We start from the raw sequence: 9,942 nt of genomic DNA, 5'->3' as shown, positions 1-9,942 counted from the left end.
AATCCAGAGACACTGTGAATAAGAAGAGTAAATTAGAAAATGAGGAAATTCTACAAAACCAGGTGTTTTAATGATATTTTTATCGTATGGTTGGTATGAGAAAAAAATCATTATAGAGAGTTTTAAGGACTACAGTAAATGCCATTTATTCTCTCATTATAACATCCCTCCCCAAACCCTCAATTAATTCATACTTCTTTATGTCTAGAGAGCAATAATGATTGAGGTTTGTAAAAAACCTTGAGGTACAGCGAGCTCCCAAAGCATTCTCAAGAGGACTAAGTTGGATTCTATATAGTCTCAGAATTAGGAATATTTTATGGTTGAGAGTCTTTGCATTCCTGTTTCTGAAAAATGGTGCTCTTTTTTTTTTTTTTTTTTTTTATTCTTACAGCTCCTGGTCTTCCTAGGTGGTCGCCCATCCAAGTGCTATACAGGCCCAACCCTGCTTAGCTTCCAAGATCAGACGGGATCAGGCTTGTTGAGGGTGATGTGGCCGTAGCCTGGAAAATGGTGCTCTTGGTTGAAATAATGTAAGTCATCTCTGGCTTTACATATAAACAGTGGTGCAACTCATTCAGAGACTCTATGCCGAATTTTTCCAGAAATGACTTTAAACACCGTATTTAGTGAACTAGTAATGATATGCCTAGGCAAGGGGAAGCTTTCTGAAGTACATGTGGTGGTTTGATTAACAAGACCAGACGGTACTCAATTACCTGATAAAATCACAGAACCCATTACTAGATGTCTACCTTCATAATTCCTACTATTTTTCTGGTTGCAAAGCAGAAGATGAAAGAAGAGCAACTTCAGGATTATTAATATGGAAGAGCTTCTTTAGGGGTAGATTCTAATTTACTTTAAAGGGGTTTGGCAGGAGATGGGGGATCTTTGGGGGTCCTTTTTGTAAAACAGATATAGGTGTTTATTGCATTATCATCTTTCATTGTCTGCCTCTCTCTCTCCTTCTCTTGTTGTCTTATATTTTTTAAGAATTGCCCTCAATGAGTGTATTCCAGTTATCTAATGCGGAATAACAAATCACCCCAAAACTTAGTGACTTAAAATAACAACAAAAGGCAGTTAAAGCACGTTAGGTAAAGCACTGAAGAGGAAGCCTGAGGTTTTGGGTTCAAATGCTCGTCATGACTTTTAATAAATGAATTTCTGTCAGCAAGTCTATGCCCCTCTCTGAGGATTTGCCTTTCTAAATCAAAGTCCTCTGAGGCCTCCTCTAGCTCTAAAATGGTTTTATTCTAGAGCTACCTCCCACTTCCCAAGACTTTTGGAAATCAAGTTGTTGAGTACACTGATTTTTCAAAACACAAAATCTTCTTCCACCTTGAGTGCCATCCTATCAGGCAATGTGAAACACAGTTTATATGATGCAGTCCTAATGGGCACTGGATATTTTATCCTTTAATCTATTACCATGTTTTCCAAAGGCAAAATGGCTGGAACAATGGCCACATATAGAACAGTAGAATCATACAGCTGGTAGAGTATATAAAGGTCCCTAATAATGGGTTTGATCCTAAATTCGTAGAATTAAAAGTCTTAAGTTCTATATCTTAAGTTCAAAGATGGCAACCATCCCTTGAGCACTGATTTTTTCCTCTTTATCAGCTTCATTCAAAGATTGAATAAAATGTGTGGGTATAAAATTTTTAAGAAATCTTCTCATTTCTAATGAAAGTTGTCCTGGAAAAGAATCTTTTTAGGATGCGAAACACTTATTCAGAGGATGTTTCACTTACTCTAAACATTTGTAAGATCTTACCTTTTGAATTGCTTTCAGAGTTTGTTTTTACTAAATTAGCTTTTTTAACTTGATTGTCCATCTGTTGTTTCCTCTCTCTCTCTCCTTTGGGCATCACCCAGTTAGTCCTTTTATGTCCTCCCTTCCACTTTGGTTCTGCCACTTAAGCCTACAGCTTTGTTGTGTTAGCAAAGATATGAGGGGCTCAGGAATAGACTCAGAGGAGCTTGGAGGAGGTAGGGCTGTGACTAAGACTAAGTCAAGGGGAGAGCAAATAAAAAATATATAGTCTGGGAAAAGTTCATTTCCAAATTTTGATTTCTGCTTTAAGTATTGTAAAGACTTTTGTGCAGCTGACATCTAGAAATGGAAAACAATGAATCGTTTATTAATTCAGCACAGTTCTAAGTGTTGGGTATACCTCAATGAATAAGACAGAAGGAGGTCTCTGTTCTTACTGAGGGAAGAAAGACAATAAAAAGAAAATATCAGATGAAGTTAAGTGGTAAGAAAAGAGTTTGAAAATGAGGTGTTCTGTTGGGGTCAACTGAGTGGTAACTTTGGATAGCAGTCAGGGAAAGTCTTGCTGAGGATGGGAAATAAGAGCTGAGATCTGAATGAGAAGTGGCCGATGTGGACATCCAACGGAAGAGCATCCAGTGGTGGGAGCAGCTGGTACAAAGGCTCTAAAACAAGAACAGAGGAATGACAAAGTGAAAGGAACCCAATGGGAGGGAACTGAGATGGACAGGCAGGGACCAAATCAGTAAGGCATGGAAAGTTAGAGTAAGGAGTGGGTGTGATGATAGCATGACATGTTCTGGCTCTTATGTGAAAAAGCCACTGTAACTTGGAAGCAACAAAGATGTCCTTCAATAGATGAATGGATAAATAAATTGTGGTACATCCAAACATGGGAATATTATCCAGGAATAAAAATGAATGAGCTATCAAATCACAAAAACACACGAAGGAACTGTAGATACACATTGCTTAGTGAAAGAAGCTAGTCTAAAAAGGCTGCATACTATTGATTCCAACTATATGACATTCTGGAAAAAGTGAAACTATAAAGACTGTAAAAGATCAGTGGTTGCCAGGGGTTTGTGGAGCGAGGAATGAATAGACAGAGCACAGGGATTTTTAGGGCAGTGAAATTACTCTGTATGATTCTGTAATGGTGGATACATGTCATTATCTATTTATCAAACCCACATACTGTACAAATGAACCTTAACGTAAACTATGGAATTTAGTTAATGTATCAGTATTGGTTCATCAATTGTAACATACTAATACAAGATGTTAAAAATAGGGGAAGGAGAAGAATGATGAGGAAAATTTTATCTCTGGAGATTCTCTGTACTTTCCCTTCAATTTTCCTGTAAACTTAAAACTCCTCAAAAAAAAAAATCTATTAATTAAAAAAAATTTAAGTCACTAAAGCTGATATTTAAAAACCAGCTTGTAGAGTGGTTGCAAGAAGATTTATTTGGGGACTGTTGCTGCAGTCCAGATAAGATAGATGTGGCCCAGATTTGGGGGTGAAGAGGACGGAGGGAGGAGATGGGGCAAATGGACAGATCTAGATATGTTCTGGAAACCGGTTAAACAAGACATACTGATAGTCTGAGTATGGAAGTAAAAAAAAGTCAGGACTTGAGGTGTAGGCAAGTGAGTGAATGGTCCTATAATTTAATGAGAGAGGGGAAAGGTGAGAAATGCTTATTAGACGTGCCCATGCAGATGTTGGGTGGGTGGGTGGTTGGATGTACAAATTTGGAATCTGAGACGAGTTCAGGACTGAAGATCGAGATGAGAGAGTCATTAGAATCTGGAAGATGTGTAACCTCACAGAACTGGATAAAGCCAACCAGGAATTGAGTATAGATGTCGTGGAGCAAGCACGGACTGCTGAGCAGTTCAGCGTCAGAGGGGAGAGCAGACAGGAATCGGCAAAGGAAGCTGAGAGGGAGTATCCAGGAGGTAGGAGAAATCCAGGAGAGAGTGGTAGCAAAAGTCCTGAAAAGAATTGTTCCCGTACTAAGAATTGTATCTAGGTTCAACTCTCTGAGAGGTACGAACACCAATTTAGATAAAACACTCCCTCAAATAGCAGACTCCTCCGATTTTACCAGGTCAATTCTGATTCATCAACTAAGAGACTAAAATGCATCTCCTCTGTGAACTGAGGCCTTGTCCTTGGGTCCTCGTATGTATTTTTCCTCTTCAGGGAGTCACACAAGTATATCAGTTTAGAGCAGGGGTTGAAAAAGTACAACCCATAGACCAAATTATCCTACTTCTGTTTTTATATAGCCCGCAAGGTAAGAATGATTTTTACATTTTTTAATGGTTGAAAAAAATCAGAGAAAGGACATTTTTGACGTGTGAAAATTATAAGAAATTCCAATTTCAGTATCTATAAACAAAGTTGTATTAAAATATAGCCATGCTCATTCAATTGCTTAACTTCTATGGTTCTATTACAAAGGCGGAGGTGAGTAGTTGTAATAGGGACTGTATGGCCTGCAAGCCTAAGATCTTTACTACCTGACCCTTTACAGAAGTTTTCTGACCACTGGTTTAGAACACTAAATCTACATTACCATGTGTGAGAAATGGCAGGACAAAAGTTTATCAATCCTCATCATGGATTTCACTGGACACAGCTTAACTTGAAGTCTTTTTTTTCAATCTTTCTTCACCATAGTGCACATACCTTTGGAGTATTCATAGGACCATTTCATTCAAACATGACTCTTCTGAATTTCTGCCCCCAGTTGTGACCTCTACCCTGAGTTTCTCCTTGCACATCCAACTGCCTGCTGGATGTATCACTTGAGTAATCTTTAAACTCCCTGTTCATAATGGAACTAGCTATCTTCCTCTCAAAACTTTACTTTATTATTTGTTAGGTAGTATAATGAAAATATATATATTTGATCTTTGCTTCTTTCCTAGTCCAGAGCTTCAAAAACTTGGAATTCCCCGAGCGACAGGAACATCTTTGGCTATTCATTCCAGAATTTAACAAGGTGAGTGAGTCATGGTGGGCCATTGGATAGTTTCAAGAGATGGGCTGCCATACCAGAGAGACCAAGCACGTTACTAGAGGGCTGGAACTTTCAGCACCATCTGCCCCCACTTCCAGGAAAAAGAAGGGGGGTGGAGATTGAGCAGCCAATTATTCAACAATCATATCCACATAATGAAACCCAGAAATCCAGAAAAATTCTGAAATGAGGAGGCTGGGGAGAGCTTCCTGGCTGGTGAACAGTGATACGCCAGGAGAGTGGTGCTCCCCAATTCCATGGGGGCAGAGGCTCCTAAGCTCACGACCCTTCCAGACACACCCTACACACCTCTTCATCCAGCCCTTCATTTGTATCTCTTATGATAAAGTCATTGTTAAGTATAACACTTTCAGTGAGTTCTGTGAGTTGTTTTAGCTAATTATTAAACATGAAGGGGGAGGTGGAAAATCCTGAATTTGTAGCCAAGTTGGACAGAAGTGTGGGTCACCTACCCCGTTGATTCTGAGATCTAGCTAGGTCCTACCTGATGGACAACTGAATAGCTTGTTCCTATAGTTTTTGGATCAAACACTTCAAATATTTATTCTCAACTAGTTGGACTTCATACTGATGAAAAACTAAATCATGGAATATTTGAGTTATTTCTGACAAGATAAAGAGTAAAATCTTTCATCCCCCACTTAAATAGCACCATGGAATTTCATCATTCAGAAACATACAAACTACATGTATTTTGCAAATCCTCTACATCCAATCTCCCCCCACCCCCCCCCCCCCGCCCCCGGCTGCAGTTTGATGACTGATCAAAACTTGCAAAATTTAAGTTCATTTCCAAATCTACTGCACCTTACCTGGGTAACCCCCATAACAAGGCAGCTTCTTTAAACTGCCAGAAGAATGCGTATCTTAAGTAATGGGAGGGGCCACCTTCAACCCCAGAGAGAACCCAGGCAGGGAAGTGTATTTTCAGGATTTAGAATAATGCAGATATGGTGGGATTCCATGCCATTCTTTATCAGGGATGTTGCTCTACAAGATGAGGATAATTCTGTAATATGTCGCCCATGCGGATTATCTATTCCTTTAACATCCTAGGTAATTTAAGCACTACTTCTACTATTTTAAAAGAAATCGTTCATTTTATCAGCAATACACAGGTGATTTGACCTTAAACTTAGGTAATTATTGTAATTAAAGAGCTAATACCACATTCACAAGTATGTGCAGACCCTCTCTCATTGCCTATTATCTAGAAACCATTATGCTGTGTGTAGCTTTCTTTCTGTTCCCTGTTTCTTTGGAGTGCTTCCAAGATTCAGTCTGTTATTATTTAAAGTCTCTCTCTGAATGTTGGTATGTTGGTATTTTTGTGCTCTGCCTTGTATGGCTTATGGATTTTTTTTCCGTGTTGGTGAGATGTTTTCCATATCCATTCACAACCATTATTCATTCCACATGCTGCAAATATAATGCCCACCTAATCAATCACCACTTCTGCATTTGAAAATAAAACCATCCTTTCTTTATTATATTAGGCAAATTAGTCAAATGAGTGTTTTCTGAAACTTGCTGCTTTTTTAGGGTCCTTGGCTCTCCGCCTGCCTTTTTCTACTGCCGCCTCCTCCCTTTCTCCTCCTCCTGTTTGCAAACAGTATCCATTTCCTTTTGCTGGTGTTCTGGGTGGATTCTGATCCTCCCAACTTTGCTGTCTGCTTTGATGATCATACATCCTTCCTTCAGAGCACTCCCTTGCAAATAAGACCATGTGGGTGGTGCAGATGGCTTCATCTTCCTCTCCCCCGTGATTGAGCAGCTAAGCCCCTTAAACTTGAGCGGAGGAAACTGTTCTCTCTGGCAGGTATTATGGTTAGAAAGCACAGCAACCATACAGGCAATATTAATCACTGAGAACTGCAAAATGCCATTGTCGATGGTTTGCTTGAGACAAGGTAATAAAAGAAGAAAAAAGAATGGAGCAGCTTACGTACAGAACCCTTCCCTGACAGTTCTCCCCTAGTCCACATGAAAAAAAAAATTCTCCACTTAGGTTTAATTTTAAGGATTCTTTTGTTTGAAGAAACCGGGACTCTTTTGTGCCACTACCAACATTTTTGTCAATTAAGCCTCTTTAAGAGAGAGAAGAGAGAGCATAGTGAAGCATCTGCTGCCACAAGAAGTCTTGCGGCCAAAGCCTGCTGTAGGAAACTCTGCCTATTGTCCTGGCAAAGCAAATGGCTCTTAGAATCATGATTCTTTCTAATGTATGTGTTTATAAGTAATTAAACTCCAGTTTTAGGGAAGACTCACTAACAGCATACATTATTTTAATAGACATACAGTACTACTTTAAACCATCTTCGCCATCTGCTCATCATGATTATAAATGCAAAAAGAACATATTTTACATTAGCATCAGAAACTAGTGTGATATTAGGAATTGAAATGCCCATATATGCTCTTTGTGCAATACCGAATGCATCTGTGCTATTTTCCTTTTCTTTCCGCAATGCAAATCAGAGAAAGAAGATGCTTGTTCCTTGTGGACTCTTTTCTGACATGGAAGATAATTTTCAGGATAGAAATTCATTAGGAGGGGATTTTGACTTACTATTCAGCCAAATATGCTTTTAAAACCATATGAGTTGATGTGTCTGGCTCTTGCTGGCCCTATTTGGCTATCTTAGCTCCTAGCCAATGAGGGAGAAAAACACAATACACCAAGGGCGGTAAATCTACTGTCATCTTTAGTGTCCATCAGGGATACAATGCATAATGTATAATGCGGGAAGTGTTTCTTCTCTATAAGTAAAATTTAAAAGAAGCATGGAACGCACATGTATAGGTGGAACACTTAAAATAGAGTTGACAAAGTATCTGAATAGGCACATGCTCTGTTTTTCATCTGCATTTTTATGATTGGATGATCTTTTTAGATGGAAAATAATACCAGCATAATGTTAGAGGGAGCAGGGATGAAACACTCAGTTCTATTTTCTCAGATGGACTAGTCAAGCTACCATATAAACATATTCATCTCATAAGAAATGCTGGCGATGAGTACATTAGACTCTCTACTAAGCAGGATTTTTAGCCAGAGTCTAGAAATATAGGCCAAAGGAAAGGCTACTAGGATGAGTTAAAAGTTGGACAGTAGAGTCTACTTGAAAGAATTTGTCCCTTCTCAGCAGTAAACTTGGTTTAGCATTTCCTTGAAGAACTCGGTTCACATTGCATTTCTGGTTCAACAAATTTAAAAACAAAGGGCAGTAATCATTTCCTCTGAGCTTATTAACTGTAATTCTGATTTTTGTTTTGCATTCTGGCCATATTAGACAGTAATAAATGATAAAAGCATGCGTTCTAGGATGAGAAATGTTACGTGCAAGTGAAGGCGAAGATCAACATGCTCATTAGTAATGACTCACTGTGGGCTCTGATCAACTCTAGGGAGCCAGGTGAACATCACCAGAAGTGATGCCCCCAAGTAGGCGGAACCAAGACCTGCATGGTCACAGAACAGAGCTGCCAGAGATGAAAAACAATCACTGTTCTCTTTCCTCAATTCTAGATTTAAAACAACAATAACAACAACACTTAAAATACAGTACCTTATAAAAAAATTTCTAGTTTCCCTTGGAGTAGCCCCACTTTGTAATTCTGTGAAACACTGCCTCCTGGCTGTGGCTGTTGTCATTTGTATAAGGGCTGAACTTTTTGAATCCCTGCATCATAAATGTGTACAGTGAGCCAAACCAACTACAAGACCAACATCCCTAAAGTACCACATTCACCATGTTCCTCCCTGCTCAGATATGTTCACTGGCATGCACAGCTGACATTTGAGGTCGCTGCTAAAGCCTCTGTTCACAGATCTTCCAGCTTTTCATTCTAACTCCAGGACTTCACTGATTCATTCAGTTTCTCCCATGCCCCCCATGACATCATGAGGAGACTTCTGGATCTCTACACACAGTCTATGAGAATTCGGGGACTTCATCTCAGACCCTCTCTGGTTAAACACATGTACCACCATATTCTCCTGTAGCACTGCTTGTTGGTTTAGGGACCCATGAGATAGTCTCTTTCCTAAATTTCAGCAGAAAGCAAGACCCATTTCCCCCTTAGTGTATCTTGAGTTTCTATCACTTTTCACTCTCTCAAGACTGAGACACACTAGGTCCTTCCTCACGGGTCTAGTTAGTGCTTTAAGCCTAGGCCTGTCTCTCCAAATGTCTCTCTCCTCTCCACAGCTTTCCCCTTCCTGTCCTTGGAAGGACTTTTCTCCTTCCAAGGTTTTAGAACTTTTGCCTCTCCTGCTACAGCTAATTGTAAAAATTCTTCTAACTTTGGGTCCTTGAAAAACACCAATTCTTTCTTTCTTTAACAAAGGTTGACTCTTACAAATGAAAGCCTGGGCTTTCACAACTTTGGGACCCGAAACAGGAAAGAAGAAATATCGTCCTTCAAGGCATCCATGGGGATTGGGTTCTGCCCTCCCCTAAAGAAAGATTAGTTCGGCTCCAATGGATGAAGGATTGCAAAGCAGCAAGAATTTGAGGGACTAAAAATGACCTGGGGTAACATTTGAAAATAATATTTACTTCATATGCATTTAGATCCAGTCTAAATTTCATATTTGCTAATCATACAGGTTACTAGTGATTTCTACCGCCACCCCCCCCCCCCAAATTTCTGTGGTACGTGGCCCTCATATAAGGCCGAGTCTCGTCTGCAGCTGTTTCTCTCTCAGCTCTTCAAAGAAGACTGTACACCTAATATGCCCCATCCTGCCTGCTGCACTACCTCTTCACATCTGTTTGGAAGTTCCAGAGCAATAAGGATTGTCTCCTTCTTGATAGTGTGGCATTTTCCTGGGGGTAATCCTATGTGTTGCCTGGTGGTAAGTATGGTATGTATGCAGGTAATGCTGATAAAGCAATCGGAAACCCTAGAGGTGAGACTGACTGGTCCAAGTATGAAAGTCCTGCCTTTCATATTTGCCCTGCTTTTTGGACTTGTAGATACCCTGAGTTTCAGGACGAGAGCAATGCCTGACTATGGCCAGCCTATAAACATGATTTCTTGACATTAAGTAGAATTACTAAAAGGAAAAGATTTAACACTGAGGAAAATGGACCCCTG

General features: G+C 39.7%; 1 pseudogene; it reads right to left on the bottom strand.

Moving 5' to 3' along the window:
- Window positions 1–385: 385 nt before the first annotated feature.
- LOC111739725 lies at window positions 386–504 on the bottom strand (annotated as a pseudogene).
- Between the last annotated feature and the right edge of the window lie 9,438 nt (window positions 505–9,942).

Source organism: Pteropus vampyrus, unplaced genomic scaffold (genome assembly GCF_000151845.1).
Source record: "Pteropus vampyrus isolate Shadow unplaced genomic scaffold, Pvam_2.0 Scaffold2, whole genome shotgun sequence".
Classification (NCBI taxonomy): Eukaryota; Metazoa; Chordata; class Mammalia; order Chiroptera; family Pteropodidae; genus Pteropus; species Pteropus vampyrus.
The sequence above is the reverse complement of the archived record's forward strand: the minus strand, read 5'-3'. Positions and strand labels throughout refer to the sequence as shown.